The 26,694-nt window shown below is 42.9% G+C and overlaps 1 long non-coding RNA gene across 11 annotated transcripts in view; it reads right to left on the bottom strand.

Annotated features, from left to right (window-relative positions):
* LOC114867531 (uncharacterized) overlaps positions 1–26,494 on the bottom strand; it is a 92,209-nt gene extending 65,715 nt beyond the window's left edge. For 3 of the 11 annotated variants that reach the window (XR_003787887.3, XR_008696488.1, XR_008696489.1), the window contains exons 1-4: positions 25,967–26,475; positions 23,807–24,086; positions 23,408–23,520; positions 20,750–20,870 (exon numbers count right to left, since the gene is read on the bottom strand). This is a non-coding gene — a long non-coding RNA (uncharacterized LOC114867531). Of the gene's footprint in view, positions 1–20,749; positions 20,871–22,260; positions 22,412–22,501; positions 23,109–23,407; positions 23,521–23,806; positions 24,087–25,966 lie in introns of those variants that run through there. The other 8 variants (XR_008696486.1, XR_003787886.3, XR_008696487.1 and 5 more) reach the window with 7 other exon arrangements.
* Positions 26,495–26,694: the final 200 nt, after the last annotated feature.

Genomic DNA, 26,694 nt, shown 5'->3' with positions numbered 1-26,694 from the left:
CTCTCGATTACATTCACAGGCTCTGCTCTGTAACACCAGCATCGGTCCTTAGCAGACGCAGGCCACAGTTGAGCTACAGAGCTTTTTCCTCTACTCCAAACAGTCCCAGACCTTTGCTGGGAGTTTCTAAAGAAACTCTGCTTCACTTCAAAACACTTGACGTCACCGCTGACCCAATTCCTGCAACAAACCAATGATCAGCCTCATGCGCTGGTGCATCTAACAGGAGGGAGGGCAAAGGAACTCTGTGCCCCCTCTCAAGCTTATATCGACTGACTTATGACTATGAATTTCATCTGCCATAAATTAATGCTCATGATGAACCTAAAAGTTATTCTGCTCTTTTCTATATGACTAGCTCTGTATGTGGAGTCGTTTTGGGAAATCATCATCATATATACTGACAGTGAAGACATTTACTCATCACTGAACCAAAGACCCGCAGACACACGTAAGGGAAATATAACGGTACATTGGGGAGACAAAACAGTGCGTCTACATGCATTTAAAGCCATGTTTTATTGCTCTATAAGTCTGGCTTTTCCCCACATGCGCACACGAGTGCAACATCTGCATGCGTCCCACCTCGAGAGCTGAGCTTTGTGCATGCGATCACGTGCATCTGATAAGATCGATTAGAGAAAACAACCAGACGACAGCAACTAGCAATGTGATTGAGAAAGAATGTGGTTCTGTTTGACATGCTGTAATCCAGTCGCATCCTCAGACTGAGATATGGAAAGAGAGGAAAGATAAGCAGAGCTATATCGCTATGCATGTGATTTCCCTTCACCTTCTCTATTTTAATACACAACATACACCAAGGCTGGTACGTACACAACGTAAGCTCACAGATTTATGGGGTTAAAACTTTTAAACTGTTTTAAGTCAATCAAAATACCATGATGTCAAAAGAAAAAGGTCTTAAAATTGATTTGTTTCATAGAAATTAGGAACTCCTGACATAGTAATGTTTTCAGTGAACCATTTACTCGTCCTCACTGAATTCATAACTGGAACAAGTAAGCATTGTTAGACTTATTCATTTCATTGCTCAGTTTGATGCCACTTAAAACTAAATACGAAGCTATAATCAGTAACTCAACAACAAAGAGTGTGTTTGTTTATACAGTAAAAATAAATAAATAATATCACAACTAGCTTCAGTTTTGTATGAGACTATTTCTTGGCTTGGAGCAGTGACTTCCTGGGGTTCTGTCACCATACGGTTGCTAGACAACCAACAAAGAAAGTTGCCAGTACTGACCAAGATCCCACAGTCTGTCTTTATTTATTCATGCACCATTCAGGTCGCTAGCGTTTTTATTTTTACAACTTATATAATTTGTCAGTTAGCTTATGCTGCGACTGGTAATATTGGATTTTAAATTCATTTTTCATCTTGTTTAGGTATGTGATTTAAAAATCAATAGCTCACATGAAGTAGCTCTATTAAATCCAACCCATACTTTCTCATCTCTAACCTATTTTTGGTGACATAACCATCTCTGACATGCTGAGCCTAAAATGAACAGGGAGAAGGACACCTGAGGTGCAGCACCTCTTCTGGAGGTTGAGCACAACTCAATTATTCTTCCCGTCTCAGATGTGATTTGTATGTTCTCACAAGCAGCCTATACTGTACGTTTGTGGTGCATTGGGGTGTCAGCATGTTGCGTCATGTCCCAGAAGCCACTCTGTGACTTAGACGTGTGGGTTACATATGGATCTCAGTGGGTGTGAAGAGAGAATTTTAATCAGCTGAATGGCTTCATGTGCGTAGGAGGGTGGAGTCGCACGCGCGTGTGTGTGTGTGTGTGTGTGTGTGTGTGTGTGTGTGTGTGTGTGTGTGTGTGTGTGTGTGTGTGTGTGTGTGTCTGCGCGTGTCTGCGCGTGTGTGTGCGTACGCAGATGCTTCCATATGTCGCCATGCTCCGTGGCCAGGCATGTCAGGACATACTACAGCAACAACTGGGGGAGGCTGACTATGAGGCAGCCACAGGGGTCGGTCACACCCAGCCAACAAGCGGACAGACCCGCTTTAAAGTAATTCATCGTGGCGTTCAAGGACACGGTCCTCAGTCACCGCTGACCACAGTCGTTCTTTCACAGGACACCGTGTGCGTATGTCTCCACGAGTCGTCTGAGAGGAAAAGCCTGGACAAGCTCCAGAATTACGGGGCGAGTGCCAATGTACAGTTTGTGTGTCACAGGCATAGGTTTGTGTTTCTCATTGAGTCTGGTATGCGGCGGGGGCTGAGTCAGATGGGACGTATTGGATACCCCCCCGCGCTTCAATACGTGACTCGTAAATCCGCCGTCTCTCTGTCATTCTCTTCCCTTTTAGCTCTCCCAGCGGTGACATTCGGTCTCCTCACCCATTGTGGGTGAGCAACCTGCTCATTATTACTTTCTTCTCTTTACTTTTGTCTGTTTCACAACTTCTCCCCCGCTCTCCCCTCTTATTCCCCTGCAGCGCATCTCCTCCTCGAAACTCTCATCTCCCCCGTGCGAGACGGAGGATTTGGTCCTCGCGCTTCCCTGGAGTTTCCCCTCGACAACACTCTCTGGAGACTAAACACTTAAGATGCTTTAGGAAATAATTAACACCCTCCGAGGCTCTTAGAAACAAAGCGAGGCATGGCTGAAGACGTGCGAGAGAAGGAGAGGAACAATCTTGGCCCGTGCTTTTCATTCAGACTGCACTTCTTTGTGACATATTTATCACTTTCACACATGCGAGTGCAGCACACGCGGGGCGACGACGGATCTGGCTTTGTATCTAAATGTATGTGTGCTGAAAGTAGAACTAAAATTACAACTTTTGTGCTTCTTGGTGTTACTAATAGAAGAGTGGGGAAGCTGATATCGCACAGTAGCTAAAAGTATTTTAGACTTTATGACAAAAGGTTCATAAATTAATTTCAGACAAATTTAACTGTCTCCAACTATCTTCTACCTATTTTTGGAGGCTAAATAATAATACCAATGTTATAAGTAACTGTTTAAAATGTTAATGAATGCCAAAAAGAACATCAACCCAAAGGCTAAAACCGTTGAACTATATTTAAAAACATCTGAACAATCACTGCTGTGTCATTTGCTTTCTTACAGGGAATTTGAAATCCATTCCTGTCATGCATGCGAGTATGTGTTCACTGAAGTGGTCATTTGAGCTTGTGTTTTTGCAAATTCAAGCGCATGTACCGTACTACTTAGTGCGTGTGAGTGCGTCGGGAGCCGCTCTTGATAATTACAGAGGGAAAGCAAGTGGCTCTGTGCAGCTCCAGTCCGGTCATTCAGTCCAGCAGAACCGTGACGGGCAGTCGGGCCATTCAAGAGCCCAGAAGGACTGCATTCACGCATGGCTCTTAGAATTACACACACACACACACACACACACACACGGAGACCACATGCAAGCGCACACAAAGACACACACACGCCAACCTACTGATAAAATCTCAAAATATGGTATATATGGACACAGTTTTAACCCAATTCACTCATACATATACACATAAAAACTCACCGCTGGTTTCTTTTGTATACACATTCACTCTGGTGTAAACACATATGAAACAGGGGAAACTGGTGATTCATTCAACAGAAAGAAACACACATTTCCAGAGGCTCTTAAACACAGCCTTTTTCTTGTTATGTCTGTAGTGTAGCTAAGTAGAATTTGTGCTAAAATAACTTCAAAGGCTGCGAAGGGGAGGCCACTCTGAGGAGTATGGGTAATTAGGACTGAAGCAAGAAAGAAAAGAGACGGAGAAGATGACTGAAAGGGGGGAAAGGAGAAGGATCCTCTCAGACACAATGGATGAATAGGAGGAGAGACGGTTTGGAGAGAACGACCAAGTGGGGAACTGTGAGCACTTCATGACAACACTTGAACGCACACATGCAGATTGGTGGTGTGATAGCGCACCACCGCACAGCGAAGTCTGCCAAAGGAATTCACTCCGAGTTGTAAACATGATGCCAGATATATAGACACAACCACACGCACCAAGCAAGTCATACAATCAAGTGGAAACAGAGGAGTGTGCAGCAAAAGCACATTTCCTCCCTCGCGTCTTTCTGTCTGCGACACACACAAAGTGCTCCTAATGGCAAAAGTGCTAAACATGGTTGTTGTCAGCCATCCGTGCAGTCCTAGCCCTCACCAGCAGCTAATGCACCGCTATTTATAGCGCCCAAACAACACTAAACATGTCAGGGGAGTCTCCCATCACCACCTGTACAAATAGAGGCAAATTACTGAATGCTGCCGTCAACTAAATTAAGCGCATTCCTTCGTAAAACGTCTGCTACGTTCACATCAAGCCTGGCCAATAGAAACATTTCAGCCTGTAACAATTGTTTACCTAACAATGCAGTCAATACCTCAGTAAACAATGAAATGAAACTAGAGAAAATGGAAGCTCCGGCAGGAAAGGGAATGCTGAGAGTGTGTGTGTGTGTGTGTGTGTGTGTGTGTGTGTGTGTGTGTGTGTGTGCGCACCGCTGGATGCTCAGAGAGGGGTTAGAGTGCCCTCTGTTGACCAAGGTGGGTAAAGCATCATTGTCTCAGACAGAGACACAAACGGCATAGTTACTGCTTTGCCTGCAATACACCGCAACCAAAACTACACACACACACACACTCCCTAAAAAATAAAATAAATCTAATAACCGAAGCAGAATGCTTTGTGTATAGGAGCGATGTGTGTCCACCCTGATCAATCATCAGCCGTTCTGCAGATCACTGGATCCCTGCTGAGCTGCAGCTGCCTGAGTGACATGTACTGGTTAAGCCCCCAAAGCCCCTTCGACTAAAATCACTTATCCTGAAGCACCCACCCACCCACACATCTGCCACCCGAGTCCATCTGCAACTGTTCCGAAATTGAAGCTGCTGTGTGTTGAAGCTGCTTGCAGCAGTTTCCTTTAGGGATCAGAGGACACTAAAGCAGTTTGATGGATGACGTCAGCTGCTGGGGACTCATGCATTCTTCATCCCTTTTTTTTTTTTTTTGACGCTTTGGCTTTAACTGCAGTGACATCGTTGTGCAGAGGTAGCTCTGCCCCATTAGGTTAGATGCTGTTGGAGCCTAAAGCCATTTATTTTACATTCCTTGTAACATATAAAACATCCAGCATTTCTGATTAGTTTAATATGTTTGTGTCTTTGAGATTGAGCAAACTGGATTTAGCAACGCCAAATTCCAAACAACTTGACACATTTCTGTGTTCTTAACGAGTCTACAGTCGAAATGTAGGTTAGAAGAAACGTGACTCTCCTGCTCATTGTGCACTACTAGCGCCGCTTCTGACGTCTTCCTTCCACCCGTGCCGATATTTATGACTCTTCTGGATTCACAGACGTCCCCTGTGCTAACAGATGCACACAGACAGGTTGTGTCATGTGGCTGACAAGCAGACAGCCAGACGGTGGGAGGGGGGAGGGGGGTGCTGTCACATTTAGAACACACACTAACACACCTGTTATGTAAGAGCGCTGCATCCTCCTGTGTGACACTCCTCACTCAGCTACTGTGATCACGGACTTTGATGTTTGACACAAGTAATTACAGCCGTCCGAGGCGCTGCGTCATCGTGGCTTCATTTTCCTTCTCCTCTTCACTGCTCAAAGCAGACATCTGTGCAGATGTTGGTGTCTGCCTGACGGAGTGGTGATACAGCGGAGCTCACAGAGCAGTTGGGAGCTTGTCATAGCTGTGCCCTGGGTTGGTGGTCATCTTCTGTAAAATATTTAATGCCCCTCCTCTGTCTCTGCCACTTCGGCCCTATCTTAATTATCCATCTACATGCACGAACTGCGACAGGCTTTGGTTTCCCTTTGCACCTCTCATTGCTGTTTCTTCTCGCCCTTTCTTGTCTGTTTCCTGCCATTCTCTCCCTCTCTGTTTGATGTTAGTGCAGCGCTAACACAGACCCACTCCAGAATCAACTCCCCTTGAATGTTAATCTATTAACATTAACATCTATTCTCAACGGTCCCACTATACATTTATACTTTCCCAGAACAAGGGAAACTTTTTGGGTCCTATTTTTTACATATGAATATGGTATAATGTAAACTAATTTAGGTTTAATCTGCCATGCAACACATACACTACTCAACGGACAGCTGAGTCGTTAAATGAACTGGGAATCTGAAGTGAGAGAGGAAACCATATTGTCTTATTTTTTAATTTCAAGCTGATGCATTATATTGTGAAGACATTAGTAAGTAAACATCTATTTCTATAGACTAAGATATTAAATATTAAACTGTTACAGTCAAATGTTTATTCTTCTGGCAGACCTTTGCTGGTACTGTAGATGACTTATTCCATGCGTGTCCATGCTGAGCCCTAATCCCAGGTCTCCAAAAGGTGGAAAAAGTCTGGAACGTACCGTGTGCAATAGTTGCATCCAATTTTTCCTCCCCAGGCATCCACTTAAGGGACCGGAGCAAAAGTTTAGTGAAAACACACATGCACACTTCCACTTTCGCACACACTGCAAATAGGACACACACTTGGATCTGAGGGCGACATCTTTCCTCATTGTTCATTCATCTGGTGTGACATAAGTCTCTGACCTAGAACATTATTCAGTGGAGGGGTGTAACCAACATCATTTTCAATTTAAATCTCCTTTTTCCATTCATGGTTTTCTTTCCAAACCTGTTTGCATTGGTTTCCCCTAATTAATTCTCCTCCTACTCTTCTTTACTTCCATCCTTCATTCCCTCGTGCAGAACCCCAGCAAAGCATTACATTACATTACAATGTGATGAGCTCAGACTAAGTCAGGTCTGGTTTCATTGTTATTATCAGTGTGTGCATTGCCTTCATATCCACACAAAGGGCTTGTTGGCCTGTGGCGCAGTGCCACAACCAACGCCAGTGTTTCTAGCTCTTCCAGGTGGGTGATTTATGTGTGATGCTGAGCCCCAAAAATGCCACCAAGCCTCTGTCGTCTCCCTTCTGCCAGGTTTGGCCCCCAATGGGATATAAATCGTTCTGAGACACCACTGCTGATGCGAGAAAACAAACTTCTTTTCTTTACTTGGAAATTTACCCCGTGTCCCTTCAACAAGACATCAAGCAGCCAGTTTGATTCTTCAATGTAGATCTAAGACTTTAACGGATTACCTGAGGGTGAACAACAAAGCATTGTTGGACTCTAATTTAAATGTTTAAATTATTTTAAATGATTACACTTAAGAAAAACTATGCATCTATCTGGACTCTACTAGTTTTACGTACTTACTCTGGGAACGTTGATGACCTTTTAACCAATGGTTTAGGAATACACAAACAAACCTGCTTGGAATAAACTGACATGTAGTAACTGAGAAGGAAAGGAGGCTCAGAAAGACAGAGTGAAAGAGCATCAGACAGGGTGAGGCTAATGGGTTCACAATGGCGTGATCGCTCAGTTTTTACCAGAAGGGTCAGCTGAACATACACTGCACTCCTAATTGTTCCCATGCCACGACTGTCACACTCACGCCAGATGTGTGTCATTTTCTTTCCTTGTAAAAAGAAAACCGATTCACAGGCCGCAGTCCATGCATTCACATGCTGTCACTACTTCACATACACACAGAGCAAGCCATAAAATAAAGATCAGGGATTGAGTGTGTTTTGCCTTTGTTTTCATAGCTCGGCAGAGCTCTGCAAAGTGCTGCTCTGTAATTTTAATGATATTCATAACCGTGCACATGCAAACACATCTGTCTCCAGCTGTCAACTCAGATCCACATGCATGGAGACACGCAAAACCTTTCTACACACTCACAGTACAAATACAGGAATGCTTGATTAGGCCTTCACACACACACGCACACGCACACGCAATATGCATGCTGGCATAATAAATGATGATGCCAAGTTGTGTAACTGTGAACAGGCTTTCAGGGAAAGAAAGCCTTGAGGAAGTTCAGAAGGTAGAAAATTGGATTGCTTCTAATACCCAGCAAGAAAAGTCAAGGAGATGACAACACAGAAATTATTCAGACCGAAATGAAAACACTGCAGATAGAAGGAATTTAGAACGACTCACAGAATAATAGATTGATATCTGCATGCGTATGTGTATATATATTATATCACTGGGGCCAGATGAAGTATTCCTCAGTGTCCGTGGCAATCGACCAGAGCAGCACAGCTCAAATGATGGATACCACCACACTAATCGCTCCTCCGATGCCTTCTGTTTCTCTCACACTTAGTTTGCTTCACTCTCAGTCATTCATTTATCTCGCTCCTCCTTTTGCCCGCTCACTCTCCCGTCGTAACACTGCGGCACGCAAACAGAAACAAATCACACATTTAATGAAATTAAGCCGGGAGGGAGGCCTGCCAGAGGGGTGTTTGTTCTGTCTCCTGACAGATGCCGCAGTGGCACACCTCCGTCACATGACTGACTCCACAGCTCACGACGACTCTTCAAACAAAGTTTCCATCATGATAAATATTTATTCTCCATCTAAGCACACACACTTAAAAAGTAACCAATGGAGAATAAAAGGCCATGAATATTCTTTACATTGTACATGCAAACAGTCTGGAACTCAACTGACCTTATGTTTTGGGTTGTTTCCAAGTAAAACATTTATAACTTTGTACACACAGACCTGAATACAAGCTAATATGATACTTTAAATGTTAAATTCCTGTCAAGTTTAATCTATGATGATCCTTTAAAACTGAACAATTACAGGGCGGGTTATAAAGGTTATAAAACACTATGCACCCACAACATCGCAACCCCAGCCCATTTAAAATTGGGTCAATGCCACTAAAGCACATAAACAGAGTAAACAGTTATAATTAAAGACTGATTTTCAAACCCCGGAAGATCATTAATATATGAATAGTCCTGACATCTATCAGAACCAAACTGCCTCGTTTATTTTGGCTTCGCTTTCATTAGGAGCCACAAAGCTAACGGGAAAACGCTGTGCTCAGATAGAGAACGAGCTGGAATGGGTAATGCAACGTGAAAGGGGCGTGAGCCTCTGGAGAGCGGCAGTTCATTGGACTCAGAACTTCAGCGTAAAAACACGTGACACGTTTTATGGTACCGACCGTTCACCATATTTCCTGCTGCTAGGTGATGTCAGCCATTACCATTCTGTTTGTGAAATTCAACACAAACAGCAACCGGATAAGAGGAAAATCAATTAGCATGATTGACCTCCATCCACTATGACTTCATCTCCTGTCTGTCAACACAAAGTGGCCTTGACAGGAACATGCTCCGTCCAGCATTCCAATCAGTTCACATGCCAAATTCTAATTATAATGCGTGTCCCTGCTTTGAAAATTATTACCCGCCACAGTTTTATACAATTCGAAACAAGAACATATTCTGTCTAATTTGGCATCATTTGTTGCCATAATAACCAAGTGGGCATCTGGCTTGACATTGGCAGTCAGCGAGGTGGAAAAGTTGAGGAACTGGCTATGGTTGTATAAGTGTTCTCTGGGAAAATGATAAACGAGGTTGTTCTTGCATAAGTGTATTCCCGTAGCACAAAGGCCCACAGTTCCTGCAGGACCCAAGGGTGTGAACTGGATGTTCATGCTGACAGGGGAGCGATGGAGAGGGCGGGAGGAGCGGAGGACAGCGGGTGGGGTGGTAGAGGGTCTCTTCTGATCTCCCATAATCCCTTCACTTTGTTTTGGACCCACTCGAAAGCCCTCGCTTGAATAAATACACACTTCTCCGACTGTCTAGTTTTTTCAAGACACCTTCCTCCTCCGCCCTTTTCTCTCCCTCTGGTTTTCTCCCCTCTCCCTCATCCTTCTCTCCCAAGACCCCGTAGAGGGCCTGTCACCAGCACTGTTTTTCTTCTTCCATTTGTAGCCTCCCCTGTTTGTTTTCCAAAATAAAAGGCTCATTGAGTGGTGTGGTAAATGTGCGAGTATGTGTGGATGGTTGTTTTTGCTCTTGCTAGTAGAACCTTAATGACTCCAGTTCCACTCGGCCCAGCTGTCTCCACTCTGCATCAGCATTTAATCTGCACAAAGTCTACAGGACCACCCCAATGGGTCACACCATGCACACACATACACACACGCCTCGCTCACCAGGTAATTATGAACCAAGGGACAGAGCAGGAGAACAACTATCCTTTGCCTCCCTCCCCCTCCCACCCCCTTCCCCATCTGCGCTTCCCTGCTTCCCCCAAGTCTATTCCCAAGGTTGAACACAGAAGCAATAAGTGTATGTGGAGGTTTTAAAGCAAACTTTGTGAATTATGAGACGTAGAGGAGGCTGCACTGCAACTTAAAGAGCTGAGTTAGCAGATGGGAGACAATGCACCTCTGGGAGACGGTGGAGAGACAAATGAAGGCCTGAAGATCAAATCAAGTCCTCCAGAATCTCATTCTAAGAGCAGAGGAAGTGCAATACTTGGGATGAGGCAACAGTAAAACACGTCATGTGAAATAAGAAAATGAAATCTTCCTTTATATTTCTTGTCCTGAAGATACTCTTCTAATACTCGGTTATATTGTTAAGGATGCTGTTGCCTGAGTCTTGCATCCATATTGTAAGCAGAACCACAGTAGAATGGTATTTTATCCCGTTTGTATTTTATTTTGAGTCTGGTCATTTTGATGGTGGGCATATGACACACACACACACACACACACTCATGGTCAATAAAATCTTTTTTAAAGGTTACTGAATTACCCCGATTAGAACAAAAACATCAATGCACCAGTGAGTTTTACAGGTGCTGCTGGATTTACTACTAGAATTCATGGCATCTGGGTTTCTTTCTTCTAGGCAAGTTCATGTAAGGTACGTTCAGTAATAAATAATTCCCTGGAGGTGATGCTTCCTGTGGATGTCAGGTGATTCAAGTCAAGTACTCCGTAACATAATGCTCTTTGAGAAATAGAGAAATAATTTTATTATGATAATATCAAACAAAACCAATGACTGTTTTAGTTTATTCTCAGGCATTTCTCAGGCAAGTAAAGACAAGAATTGTTTGTGACTGCAGCGTGTACTGTAAATGCAATGAAAAGCAGAGACGACAGGGGAAATAATCAGTACTTAGAAGAGTGTAATATCTACACTCCAGCAATGTCTGCCTGGCGTTTGCACTTGTTATAATTTGCTCCATTACATCCCTGAAACACTTAAGCTGCTAAGGTTAGTACATAGACAGTGTCAATCACATCTCCTTGAAGGCATTCATGCTGGGGCACTAGGTCATGCTCGGCACTAAAAACACCAACAGCAGTTGTGCAAAGAATTAAACATTCATCTCACTGAAAAAAATATTATAATTGATGAAATATCTTTTTAGGAGGACATATCAATGTTCCTCAAATCTGCCAATGAATGACGTTTAAATGCAGCTCACCTGCAAGGTTCTGAAAAGCAGTGAGTTTTAAGTGCACTGACGTGTCTCCCAGTCACGTCACAAAACATGTATTTAAGTCAAATTCTTCAGTGAAACAATCTCAACATCATCTAAATGTACCACAATGGATTCACGGATTCAGCCAGCACACATGCACGGTGGGATGGGAGTATGAGTTCCTACAGTGTGATCAAATGGAGGTCCACAGCAGAGAATCGATTGATCCCACGCTGAATGGGGGTGAGAGCGCGCGCGTGTGAGGGTGATAGAGTTGTTATTGATATCTTATGGCTGCCTGCTGCTCAGATCAGTGGCCGTTTCTCTTCATAAAGTTGTTTTGACCGCTTGTGCTATATGAAACCCATCTATACACCACGTCAGCCACAGTCTATACACTTCTCACACACAGGGACAAAGCAGCCAACACTTGTAAAAGTGTGATATTTCTTCTTGAAGGGCTATTAAAGGCCTTACATCTCTAATCTGGTTCCACAAATCCAAAGAACGTTTTCAATTTTACCACCATTGTTAAATGTTTGTGCCTCATGCAGCCTGATGGATACGTGGTGTAAGGCTTAGCTCAACAAATTTATGTGGATAAACCCTGTAGTCTTCTTCTGAGTTTTCACCCCATGACCTCTGATTTTTCATTTATCCCTAACTAGACCCAACTGTCTCTCTGTCTTCCACCTCCTGCTGCCTTGCCAGTAGGTCCTGGTGGGAGCTCCCGACACCCCGACAGCCACATCTAATCCAGTCACCTCAGTAAAACATGTAAACACACACACACACACACACAGAAACGGAGACCTCCACTTAACAGTCAGCCCAACAGAGAGACAGAGTGAAACGCACAGGAAACTGTTTGTGAATGACAAAACAGTGAAAACAGACCATTATTGGTTCTGTCAAGCGTGTGAAGAAGCATTTGCAATGTGCCTAGAAGTTGGATTTAAATAAATACATCTAATTCATTATCATATGGCACAATCTCATTACTACAATACAAATTTGTCTTAGATTTATGTCGATGGAAAATGTTGAGATGCATTAATCATTTTCCTCTAAAAAAAAAGATGTTTATTCATGGGGTAAAGGAGCCCATGGACAAGTGGAGCTACATGTATATCTGGCCAAGACATTAGACCCCTGCTGAACAGTCACCCTGTGAAAGCTGAGAAATGGATAACACCGACTTGGCCCCGAGTCAAACACAGAACACACACCGACTTGGTAATCTGTGCCTATACCAAACAGCGTGACCCAGCCAAACCACACAGGATCTCCTAACCCAGTGTCTCGTGCTCAAATACAGATCAGAGCATACGTAGCAATGTTGTTCCAAGCAGCAGGCCTTTTTATAAAGTCTCTTAAACTTTACTGTTCTTATTATTGTTCTTCATATCCGTTTTCAACGTAGAGGGCAGTTGCTTCCCTCCCATCAGCAGCTCCAGCTATGCGCTGTACAAACACGGGGCTGAGGAGCCATCCATCACCTCTTGCCTCCTACCCCCCTCCAACCTCCAACCGCCAGCCTCTCTTTCCTGTAGTTATGGTTGGAACAGTGTGGAGGATTCCTGGGGAGCAAATGGCTAGAGGTGAACGTGGAGATTCACTTGAGCGAGTCAACTTCCTCCACGTTCTCACTCTGAATGGAGAAATGTGCAAAGTGCGATGGGAAATGAGGAAAAGCTAAGGAGCAGGCTGAGGATCAATGTGTATTAGTCTGTATTTACTTCTTGAATTATCATGTATGTGTGTGGATCCTACCAGCTTATTAATAAACTAACCCCTTACAATTTAACAGTTCATTTAACCACAACAAATTTAGCTCTTCATCCATCAGAGCCGCTCTAAATGACAGCGATAAAGTCTGAAATGTCTGTCACTGATGCTGCCAAGACCCAACTGAGGTTGACGTTGACAGACCTATCTACCTGCGGGCTGGATAGGGGAAATATGTAGTTTTCACGCCGGCGTATCAAGCCAGCAAGGCCCATGGGTGAAGCAGGTAATGTATTCACTCTTGCACCTGGGCCCCGGGGCTACAGCATCAACCCTCGCTGACCCAGGGTAATGTCAAACTGAAAGGAACCCTGCTGTCACTGTAAGAGTTCTCATGTAATCAGATTAGAATTTAGAACATTTTGGGGTTGATTTTTAATGCATTTTGACTTAAAAAAAAATAAACACAATTTTCCTGAATATCTTATGTGTGCAGGTACTGTAGTTACAGTAGCAAACCCCTGTTTAACTTAGAGGATTCTATTAAAACAAAAATTTGTATAAATAATAATGTTAATACTCTTACTCAAGAATCAATTGCAGTGTTTATAATTTTGTACCGATCATTGTTTATTATTGTTATTATTGTTATGACACTATACTGCAACCTATACTGCAAAAACAATAAAACATTGTGATATAGTTTTTAAATATTACTTGACTTGCATTTCTAAAACAATAGGTGTAAGAAGCAGTTTTGCTTCATTGATTCTTGGGTCAAGCTTAAAAACAACTGAACATATCTACCAAACCCAGGGAAATAAAAGTGTCCCTCAAAACCTAACGGGACAAAGCCGAAAGGCTGACCTCGAGGTTTGACTGCTGTTTATGTTAAAACTATTTCCCTCCAAGTCTAAAGCTGTGTTTAATAAGGACACCATAACTCTGAGCACTAAAAACACAAGGCAACACAAGACATGAGCAGAACTCTCCAGTCTGAACATCAGCCACAGCAGACAGGGTATCCATCCTACGCTCGCTGCATTAGCGTAAGGCTGCTATCGCGTTCCCCACAGTCCATTCCCATTGTGAGCACGAAGAAGGGCAACTGCCAAGCTTAGTCATCTGGCGGCTGCTCATGTGTCCTCCATGACAGAAGGGACTGTTGTCGGAAAAGTCGACTGCGTTACTGGGCTGTAATTCATGTTTAAATCACAGTGGGCCTTTGGGTTTCCACACACACTACATGCTCACCTCTCTTCTAAGCTCTCTGCCTGAACAGTAAAGATCTCAACTTGGACTTTTTGACCTAGTGTTTCTAACACAAGAGAACTTTGTTGTTTAAATCACCATAGCTTGATCCAGACATGTGTAAAATGTACTTGCCGAGCATTTTATAACTTAACAGTTTTAAGCCCTCATTCTGTATTTTTGCCTCTTGTCTTCTGCCACTTAATGAGGTGAGTAGGTCAGGATGTGTAAGCTGGACCTTGGGGTTTCAGTGTGTGTGTTGGCTACGTGTGAGCATAGGCTGAAATACAGCGGCAAAGTGCTTGTTATGACAGGGTAACGAGTGAGACAGGCCAGAAGCAACTGGTCATGGGAGGGAGGGAGGGAGGGACGAACACACGCACGCACGCACGCACGCACGCACGCACGCACACACACACACACACACACACACACACACACACACACACACACACACACACACACACACACACACACACACACACACACACACACACACACACACACACACACACACACACACACACACACACACACACACACACACACACACACACACACACACACACACACACACACACACACACACACACACACACACACACACACACACACACACACACACACACACACACACACACACACACACACACACACAAATAAGAAGACTGGGATTTTTATGAAAAGAGTTGGAACCTTCTCTAATGAGAAAGTCAATACTCTAGACTTTACAAGTCTACCACCACAGCTAAATGTCTAGGTAAAGAGAATTAACTGTGTCACTAACTGCACCATGCACACGTGTGACTCTGCGCACATCGGCACTGGTAAAATCCTACTAATTTTGAGTGACAAGCAGTTCTACGCATGTTACCTTACTGCTTGTCAGCACTCAATATCAATTAGAGGAAATCCTAAACAGAAGCAAATGAAGACTTACATGTGAGCAGTATCGACAGAAAGTCCAATGACTCATTAGAGGCTCCCATGAACTGTGGCTACTCAGCGATCTAAAATGGCCACTATACACAGACCACAGTCAATGGACTAATGAGAAGTGAAGGGTAAATAAACGGTGGTGCAGCAGACAGAGCAGCCAAACCGCTGCTTTAGTTCCTCTTTCAGCGTCTGGCTCATCGCGAGAAGGGCACCTTTCACACGTCATATGTTGTCAAGCTTCTTGCACCCGCTTGTTATACACCAACATGCTTGTAAAGAGCATAATGTACACTAACATAGATCTAGTGACGGAAATTATAACTTGTAAGCCAATACATCATGTACGCACCTTCTCCAAACACACACACTTACTTTAAATGTCATTGGTAGTGACAAAGTGGATGGGGTTTAGGATGAGACTAGGCAGAATCACTGGCCCTCCTGTTCAGAGAGCAGCGGAGGAATGTCAAGCCAAATAAACAGGGTGTCCGCTGGAGAATAACCCAGGCCTCCCGACTCCTCTGCACTCCCCACAGCAACACAGGGTGGAGGGCATTTAACACTAAACAGCACTTCATATGCAAACATACACACATGACTGGAAGCATGTAGACAAGCTGGGGACCTTTTGAAGACAGACGCTAATGACTGTAGATGGAATAAGTGATAATACATTTCATATAGGATTCTTTGCATGGTTACAGTATAAATACAAAAACTAGTATTTTTGGTCTCATTAAACTAATGAATGAATAAGTAGGTTTATTCAATTTCAGCTTGTAAGAATGAAAATTAATCTTGGCCTCCCACTACATTTTGAGGAGCCTGAAGCCCACTTCAGTCTCTGATGTAATCTGAAGGTTGAGGAGTTGGAGATCTTGCACTTCTGACTACACCCATGCATGTTTAACACAATACGTCTCCTTGTGCTTTGCAATAGTGAAACTCATTCCTTAGGATGAGCATTCACCATTCATAGTTTCCAGACTTATTTGTTTGTGATTAAAATTCACTCCTACCAAGAATTCAGATGATGATAAACAAATGTAACAGTTTGCTTTTCCTTGGACCACTTCAGCACTTACTGGAAGTAGAATATATTAATCAAAGCAAGTGGTGAATTTGCCTTTGTGAAACTATTTGGGTTAGGACACAAAAGGGTGTGTAACAGTTCCTGTTCTAATAGTGATTCAAAAACGTGTGTTACCCTATCCTCTCAATGGTGTTTGTGGCATTTAACAGGAAGGCCTTAACTGTGTCTCCATTTAAATGTGTCAGCACAATAATAATAAATCATGTTGTGGTTGCCCGAGCAGCTGCGCAGTGAAAACAGTTGTACATATCAATCGCACACCTCAAACACTGGGCCTGTGTAATGTCCTGAGTCATGTTACAGAGAGAAAGTGAAAAACGGAGCAATGATATTTTTATGTGGGAAAATGTCAACTCCTCATCATTCAAAAAGATACTGTGCATTTGTATGAATGTCTTAATGCAACTATGTTTACATATATACGAGATAGCGGCGGAGGTGTGTGTATGTTCTTATGTTTGGGTTATCGGTGCGTTATCAGCGTCTCTCTTCTGGTCACGGAGGTCGCTACTTTCTCTGTGTTTGACTCCCTGACTCCCTTTGCTCCTGCTTTGTGTCTCTCTGCCACAAACTGACATATTTAAGCAAAGTCCTGACAAATCGTCTGCTTGAAACATTAGCTCAAAAGGGTGTGAAAGCTCACAAGCGCAACGCGAGGATGAGGAGGGTGAGGGAATGCAGCAAACAGTGGTTCTACTTCTCCACTTGGATTCAGTGTTCAGACGGTTGGAGTGTTGCTGTCCTCCCTGCTGTTAAGTGCTTAGTAAGTATGCAGAGGTCATATTGAAAACCGTTTCCTTTTAGTAAGTGATACTGTATGTTACAAACCCACTTGAACCAAACGTGTAAGACTCAATTGAAGAGGCACTGAGACACAGGGTTTCTTACTGAACATAAAGTGTGCCTTGCTCAGGTTAACGCAAGGAAAGAAGATATAGGTAGGAATTTTCCCAAATGTACCCAACATACACAGTAGTAAATGTTTTGCACCAGGTGATCTAACCAATATTGTTAGATATTGTATGTAGAGAGCCTTTTAGTTTCTCTCATAGTCTGCACAAAGCTAGCACACACGCACCTAAATTAAGTCTTCAGCTGTAGTTTGCCACATACTCATGACAGTAAACCCTGTAACAGAGGGTGAGAAAAGATCCTTAAAGAACACTACCAGCAGGCTGCAATAGGCAAATCAGCTAAAAGTGAAACATGGACAGATTTGACATGTAACCATTCTGTGCTTCTCTTAAGAGCCACACTGGATCACTGCCCCGGGGCTGCATCCAACAAGGTGAACAGCAGAATCCTAATGAGGATGCGAGGACGCAATCAATATCAGTTCAGAATGCGAGCTGACAGGGGTTTGCTGAGAAAATGAATGGGTAAAATGCATATGGAGGGTGAAGAAGGAAGGAGGGAGGTAAATGAGTAAACAAAGAAGAAGTGCGGGAGGAAAAACTGGCAAACAAGGAGAAGGAGAGAGAAGGAAGGGTAAAAACAGGAGAGAAACCGAAAGTGATAAAAAGATGAGAAGCAAACAGATGAGAAGGGGGTAAAAATGAAGGACGAATATTAGAATAGCAGTATAGAGCAACAAAAGGAGCAAATTGGATGGAAGTATGGAGAGGAACAGGGAAAATGTTTTTATATATACACATACACACACATATATACATACATACACATACAGACAATATGTGTACAATATGTGTGTATGTGTGTGGTAAAAGAGAAAGACACTGCAGTGGGGAGAGGAGTGCAAGTTGAGATCGAAGACACTTAGAGAAAGCCCATTGATTGTGGTCATGGCTGGCTGGGCCCTCCTATTTGGTTAGTCATCTATTTCTCCTCTATGCTGAGATCAAGCTTTTCTCCTCTTCCTCCCCTTCTTTAATCTCTCCATCACAGATGACTGGGCCAACTAGACCTGCAACTTTGTTATGGAGAGGGCGGCAAACTTCTAATTAATGCTTCCAACTTTCTAAAGGCAAGCAGCCTGAATGAGCGTGGGGCTGTGGAAGGTTAACACTTGTGTAAAATGTGTTAAGTAGTCAAACAAAACAGACTCGTACCACAATACTGGCTGTTTAAAGGCCTAGAACCCATTCAGTGGTTTGTCTGTCTAAAAATTGCCTAATTAAAATAATGGGGCCAAGAGTCCACAATAATATGTACACTGTGCTGGTTTATTGGCTTTAGTTTATGTATGCTGTGTTACTGCAGAGCCTTATTTGCTCAGGGTTGGTTTTGAATTATGAATGAGAAGGCGGCCAGTAACAATAGGTAGCATACGTTGTGAGGAATGCAGGATTAAATGGCTTTGCATAGAACACAAATACTATTTATTCAAAGTATTCTTCCATCCTCGTTTTGGTTCTTGATTGACGCTGATTTAGGTAGAGACAAACAAAAAGTAACACTGAAGCAAAGAGTCTGATTCTTCATTTTTGTTTGAGGTGTGCCTGCATGTGTATTAGTATGCAACACAAATCTGTCAGACTAGGTACTATTATGATAGACCCTTCATCATGCAAGCACACCCACAAGTAAAAACAATTTCAAAACTGAGAACATTTCAAACATACATGGATCATGAGAAAGAACAATCAGTGTTCGCCTGCTCTCATTTAACAAGAGTGCATGAATGTAGACGGGGATTCGACTAGGAAGGTCAGCGGTATCTCCTCATGAAATCAATTAATTAACATCATCTGCAGCAACCATCAATTACCACGGAGACCCTGTGATTGGAATGAAGGCAGGAACGGATGAAGAGAGAGATGTTGGACAGACAGAAATAACGCTGACAAATGAGAAAAGGCAAAAAGTGTTAACTGTACAGATACAGCCATGAAAAAACTGTCAGCAAATGCAGTTATGGCAGGAGTGGGACAAAGGAAGTCAGAAATTGAAAGAGAGGGACGGTCGATGAAGAAATGGCAAGATTAGAGGAGAAACTAGATGAGACGAGGAGAAATTCAGCAAGGTCAACAAGGACTACGAGGCAGTAGCGAACGCGAGTGGGTGAAAGTGAGAGAAACAGACAGCAGCTGAGACGATTATCAGCAACTTAAAAATCTAAATCAAGCAAAACTGTTAGATTACATCAAAGAAAGATTGTCTTATACACCAAAGTGACTGGTCTGTAAGATCTTAACACTAATAAGCCTTTTGATCCCAGGTCAACAGATGCACATCTATAAAACCCACAACTAAAAAAAAAGTGTTGAGTAGGTGCATGTAGTCAATCATGCAGGTTCAGAAAACTAACAGAGGAAGTTGTCCAGCTACACTGATGTCCTTTATGAATTATGTTTTGTCCCATTTTCTTTCAACCTGGCATAATTTACACAGCGTGAATGCAACCCATATGTGCATGTGCGTCTCTATCAGCGTAACCGTGTGTACAGTGCATTAATGGTGCCACTTAAAACCGTGCCTGTCATGGTGCATTAGCACGGCTCGTGGTGCGTTAACACCCGGTGAGGCCGCATTAAATGTCAGCGATGGATGCTAAGGCTAATACGTGTTTATGTTCTGTCAGACAGCTTGCTGTGTGTGAGTGTGTGTGTGTGCTATAGAGAGAGTGACTGAGTGAGTGAGTAGGAAGGGTGTGAAAATACTCCATCCAAACTATGTCAATTATTTAATTCTGTTCCTCCGGGGGACAGGGCATCTGTCCTGCAGATTCTTCAGCTGTCCTTTGCTCCGCAAGCTTTTTTTCCCCAGAGTCGCTTTGTACTGGCAGCTAGTCCAGTGCTGGACAGTATCACCTTATTGAGTTACAGTGAGACTTCCGATAAAAGTTGAATAGTCAGAATTCAGAAATAGCGTGACTACCTGTGATATCATTGCCTCTTTAGCAGATTTAGACTTTTAGTGCTTCATTGTAAGGCTCAGCTGTGACACACAGCATCACTAACATTTGAACGGCCTGTATTTATCTGCTGTGGATTACAGTCCCTTTAACAATGGCAAACACTAACTTAATTCCTTTAAAGTAGTTAGGTTTACAGCACTTCCAAGTCTCGTCATGTTCCCATAATCAAGGCAACATGTGCAGCATTAACTTCTGCGTGTGTTTGGACATTTCGGTTCAACATCACCTTCCTCTACTCTTAATTCACCGTGATATTTGTACAGTGTGTATATCTGTGATAATGGTGTTATGTCTAATGACAGTGATTTGTTATGATGGGGCTGTAAACTGTGGGAGGACAGGACAGAACGGGATGTGGAAGGGATGTTAAGACAGGGTTTGACTGTGTGTGAGAGCAGTGCACAAGCATTTACTGCTGTCTGTGTGTGTGTGTGTGTTTGGGGGTGGGGGGGTCCAGAGTGACAAGCAGATGACTCACCATCAGGATACGACAGGGTCAGGACACATCTTTTGCAGGGATGATGACTTCATTACTTCTTGAAAGATAGATGGAAACATCCCTCATCTCGTCTCCCACTCAGGGTACAGCGTAAACCTCCCTGAAGAGCAAGCAGAGGAGGAACTATTGAATCATACTAACCTTACTACTGCTTTTTTTTGTCTTGACCTATGCTGTGTGCTCCACGGGGCGTGCTTTGTTTGCCATAGTCATTGATTTACTCTCATTGTTTCAACAACCTATCCGCCTCTTTTAGCAGGGACAGGAAAAACAAGAGGAATGGATTTGTAATAATAATTCAAAACAGTGCTATAGATTTCTGCTGTACAGCCAGGCTCACTGGCAGAATTGAGACTTATTGATCTTATACCCATGGCGCCGCTCATTGGCACCAAGAACAGAAAAGAGCATCAGAATTTATTTTAGAGGGGGTGAAACAAGCCATGTGGAGCGGAGCCATTATTCCATCGCTCTCTCTATTCACCTCCTTTACTTTTTACTGACGTTTGATCCATATTTTACCCTGATAAATCTTTCCTTCCAGCATCAAGTCAGTATGACGCTGTGGACAACACACTTAATGGCCGCGTTTTCTCCCAGCACTGCAGATATAAATGGAAGAGACACTCTTGTATGGTCCCTAGTCAAAACGAATCGTTCAGTAGTAACCTGTGACCTCAGACATGAAATAAATAAATATCAAACATGTTTACAATAGAGAACAATTCACTTCAATCGGCTTTCATGATTTAGACACTATTGTTACAGATGTCTGTAGATCAACCCTTTTTGTTGTGACCAGCACCAAATAGTGTGCTCCTGTATGCGTGAATGCGGGATGCTCAACATGACCAGTGTCCTAAATTAATCACAAAATTTCAGCAAACACACAAAACAACAACGACACAGTCGCCGGCAATGTAATCTGAAGAGTATTTTGTGAGCCAAAATCATCAGTGAAAACAAGGAATAAATTGAGGTATTTTGTCCAAGAGGCAGAAACAATAATCAACAGTGATTACATCGCAGTTCAAGGTGAGTCAGACACCGGTGAAACTATCAAGCATGTTACTGGGAAATGATTTCAGAGTGAAGCGGCTGCTGTCTCTTGGTGAGTGGCAGACTCATTAAGGTGCCGTCTCTGCTTTGTTTAGTCAAGACTGAAATAGTTTGGGCCCATTAGCAGGCTGGTTTGAAGGGAGATTACAGCTTCTCTGGTCCCTACTTTGTTTTCTCTTTTAGTTGACCTTGGATTGATTTATGCTTCTATTTATTCTGTATATTTAATTCCCTCTTTCAGTTTGGGACTTTTTATTTTGATATTTTACACTTTTGTGCAATGGCTTTCATTCATTCACATTCTTTGCAAAACTAAACAGTAAGATGTTGAATAATTTAGACTTCAACAAAGCCATCTGCTCTAGCACGCACTCATTTGACTGTCATGTACTGCTGATCTTATTTACCGTTAAACTCACATACAGACATACATGTTCTGCGCCTCTGTGGTGATGCTGATGCATTCATTCTCCTCACACTGCCCACAGTGAATAAAGTGAACTTTTGTCTGTAGGCTGTTGTTGAGAGAGCCATCTGTGGCGAAGCTGTTCTTCACCAAGGTGGGAGTCCTTCTGATGTGCTCTAAAGAGACACGTTGGTGTGAAAGTACTAGTAAGTGTCAGTTTCTCTGTATTACACTTAAGGGATGAAAACAAGGGGTTGGTCTGACCACAACAAGTATAAAATGTTTATAGCAGTAGTTACATTTGTGCCCACCAAAAAAAGGGTGGAAGGCGTGTAGTCATAAAGTAGGAAAGACAATTAAGTCTACAAACTGGCATAATGTTACCCAGTTTCAGACAGCCTCTTATAAAACAGTGATTTTTGTAATAAAGAAACAGAAGTAGCTGTGTGAATGAAAACTGCAGCCCGAGCTCTTAAATAGTTGGTAGGCAAAACCTGTCAGACGCAGCTTGTCAATGTCATTTCATTTGATGCATACTGATGTCGCTTCCCAGGCATCCTTACTGACCTAAAGACAATGAATATCTGATATACAAGCTAGCAATATTTTATTATTTCAAATTTATTATGAAATCTGGATATGGCTAAGTATTACTGAGTAGTATCAAGTACTTGATCCAATATCTACTGTCCATCCTTCACACACACACAATCACACACACAAGGTCAGATATTAAGGAATGTGTACAGAATCCAAGCTAGGCTTCTCATTCCTGTCTCTTTGGATCTGTCTCTCTGCTCGTCTGTGTGAATGAAATCGTGGCAGCTGTATTGGCTTTCTGAAACACTCCTCAGCTCCAAATGGGAAGGTCACCTACAGAGCGGACAACTGAGATTCAATTTAAAATCTGTACATCACCTGGAGGAACACGGAGCCAGTCTAAATATGTATGTGTGGAGGTCCTCGTGGCACAAAGAAATACACCAAAATCCTCAGACATCAGAATTTGACATCACCATTACAAACCTCAGCAACCACACCAACAGGGCTGCATATTATGTTGGTGAAATTAAATTTGACTATTGGCTGCAGAAACTAGCTCCATTACTTATAAATATGTGATGCATACAGTACCAATACACATAAATGTCCAAGCACAAAAATACACACACCCTTCCAGGAGTGGCGCCATCCGGGGTAGTGGTGGAACAGGTAGTGTCGCCCGTGGGTCGTATGTTCAATCCACCGGGGGCCAATCGTGAAATTGCCCCCTTCGGCCAGGAACCTGCCGACAAAGACAGGAAGTGGAAACTTTCCACCTGATACCACAGCACTGCAGAGCCCTGAGGGAGAAACATTTCAGCGTGACTCCCGTGATGGATTAGCTTCTATTCCCATAATGTGTTTACCTAGGCACACACAGACAGTAAGCAGCGGGCTGCTGCGAGTACAATGGAGGCAAGAAAGGCAGAGTGCAGCCAAGGCTGTACAACAAATAAGGCCATGCTTCAGGAAAAAGTTGCAAATGAAACAGTGCAAAGGCAGTGGGAGGCTTTGGAGTCATTACTCACGGTTGTATGTCGTCAAATGAGATTAACCCTTTCATCTGTTCAAACCAAGCAGCCGTGGAGCGGTTCTCACTTCAGCGACAGCCCGGCACACGCGCCTCTGTTCTTTGCTTTGATGCCGTTCCAGTCCACCAAACAAACTCACGGTGTCCTTTCATGAGGCGGCAGCGTAACATAAAGAATGACTGGAGCGGCCTGAACAGCAGAAAGCTGAACCACGTTCACTGTCAGAGGTTAGAGGTGCAGGACCTTTGCCACCACCACATCCACCTACTGTCACAAACTATGAGAAATGAACAGAAATAACACTCATCTGAAGAAGCTGAAATTGGCAATGTCATGTTAATGTTATTTGAATCAGTGTCTTTCCTTCTCTCCTTTTATTACATTGACATAGTTCTAAAGTCGTGCCGTTGATTGTAATCTATATGATTTTATAAACTGCATGCACTTTTTCCTCTCTCATAAGATCATTTAAAAAGGAGGAGTCTGATTCATAATACAAACTAAGACTAAAATACTAAACTACAAGTAAGACATCACTGTACACACACATCTAACAACAGGAGTATTGTGTCACACGGTTTTAAAAAGGTCCAATGCTGTTAGAGTCTATGGCTTTTGGCAGGAACCTTGACGTGAGTTTTAGTTTGGTCTGCTGTAATAACTCAAACATATTCGGAGAGGCCTGGATTTCCCAAAACTGTCAGGATCTAAATTGTATTAGTGCCCGAAGACAACAAACAAAGTAAATAAGCACAGGAATATTAAGGTGATGTTTTTGTGCGTTGAGTGAAGTGACCATTTCAAACCAGACTGAGCGCATCAGTCTGTCTTTTCATGCTCGTTCCTACGGCCCATCTTTAATCTTCCACTTCATGTTTCTTTCTCGTCGCTCTAAGCAGCCTGTCGTACGGTCTGGGTCTCTCCCTGTGGGGCTCTACACTGTGTGTATATGCCTGGGATGGCAGACAGGCCTGACCCATTTACCAAACACTTTTATCCCCCTCTTCCTTCACTCCGTCTCTCACTCTCTACCGCTGTCTCGCTGTGTATTAGTATGCATCTGTACCATTACTGAGTGTTTGCATGTATATCTGCTCCATGCGTCTGTCCGTCTCATTTTCTCTGTTATGTTCCTCTCCCAAAAGACAGCAGACGAGTGAACGCAGCAAGACAAACAACAGAGAGGAGCAACATCAAGGTGCACATCGGGGTGCGTCTGCATGTTATAGCATCCAGACTGATGCAAGCATTAAAAAGTGCTCACGTGGCAAAGACTGTTCTTAAGGAACGTGTGCAGACAGAAAAGAAGCAAAGGCACCAAATGTTTTTTTAAGAGACTGTGTGTCTGTGATGAATGACCAGCTGAACAATCCCTTGAGAGCGGAACGAGACAGTAATGACCAAACCCAATTAGCCGAGCTGTGTGTGTGTGTGTGTGTGTGTGTGTGTGTGTGTGTGTGTGTGTGTGTGTGTGTGTGTGTGTGTGTGTGTGTGTGTGTGTCGTTGAGGGGCAAAGCCTGTCACTTACAGCACCGAGACGCTCATAAATCCTGATTATTTTAGCTAACGAGAACTTGCTCCCATCACAATACATCTCCAAAAGGTAAGTGCACACACAAGGAGCATCAAACACAACGCGTATGCAAACTGTAGGTGTGTGTGTGTGTGTGTGTGTGTGTGTGGCATCACACAAGCACGTCAACTGGGCTGTTTGCTTAAGTGAAGGGCTTATTAAAGCCTCACATCTGAGAAAACACACCAGGGGCAAAGTCTAGACACTAACACACACACACGCTCACTCACGCACGCACGCACGCATGCGCGCGCGCACACACACACACACACACACACAATAAGGATCCCAATTAACTGACCCTACACTTAGCACATATTCCTCCAGTGTGGTTCTCCCACACTCGTCTCTTCTGTCACCTCGTCTCCCAATGCGGCACCATGCGTGCTAACAATATCACTCTCGTAGCTCAGCAGGTTTTGGGTGTTTGACTCAAACTGTTGAGTTTAAGTTTCATGTAGCATTTGCTAACTCACAGAGTCCTAAAATAGACTCGACATCACTTTCGTACAGCGGTAGCAGCATATTTGACGCTAGCTTAGCACAAACTAAAAAAAAGCTAACAATACACAGTATGTACTTACTTAGATGTCTGTCACTCGAAGATGTCTGTAGCTGAAAGAAGTTGCTAAACGTTTGGCCGAAGTATTCGCGCCACTCCAATTAGTCCCGTCATTCCGTTTGTGAGCATCGCGTGTGAGCATGCGCACAAGCAGCCAGGTGAAGAAGTCTGGGCGCCATTTATTCGATTCATAAATCCTCCCCTGTATGGGGGCCTATAGGGGTGATACATTTATTTATTTATTTATTTATTTATTTATTTATTTATTTATTTATTTATTTGACATTTGCCCCTTCATTCCTTCGCTCTAGCAATGTGTAAATTGTGTTTAAAATGAACGCTAATGTAATATTTGAACCTTTTGAGCCAGTTAGTATAGTCAGTGTTTTCACAATAAAGGTCATCTAGAAAAGAAAACGTCTCCGTGGTTTCTTTTTAAACAAAAATGTAATAACACACTTTCAGTCACATCTTTTTATGTATATAATACCTAAAGTATGGCAACTGTGAACTGACTATTCCTAGAAAATAACAGATAGCGTAATAATAATAATAATAATAATAATAATAATAATAATAATAATAATAATAATAATAATAATAATAATAATAATAATAATAATAGGATAATAATAGTTAATATTTCTGTCTAATTTTTGCATCACTGCGTTCATTTACTGAAAAAGCATGTGAATAAAATTGTTCTACTGTTGGCTTTGAGTTACTGAAGCCTCTTCACAACATTATATC

The sequence above is a fragment of the Betta splendens genome, chromosome 13 (genome assembly GCF_900634795.4).
Source record: "Betta splendens chromosome 13, fBetSpl5.4, whole genome shotgun sequence".
In the NCBI taxonomy this organism is placed as follows: Eukaryota; Metazoa; Chordata; class Actinopteri; order Anabantiformes; family Osphronemidae; genus Betta; species Betta splendens.
Note: the sequence above shows the minus strand (reverse complement) of the source record. Positions and strands in the feature narration are given on the sequence as shown.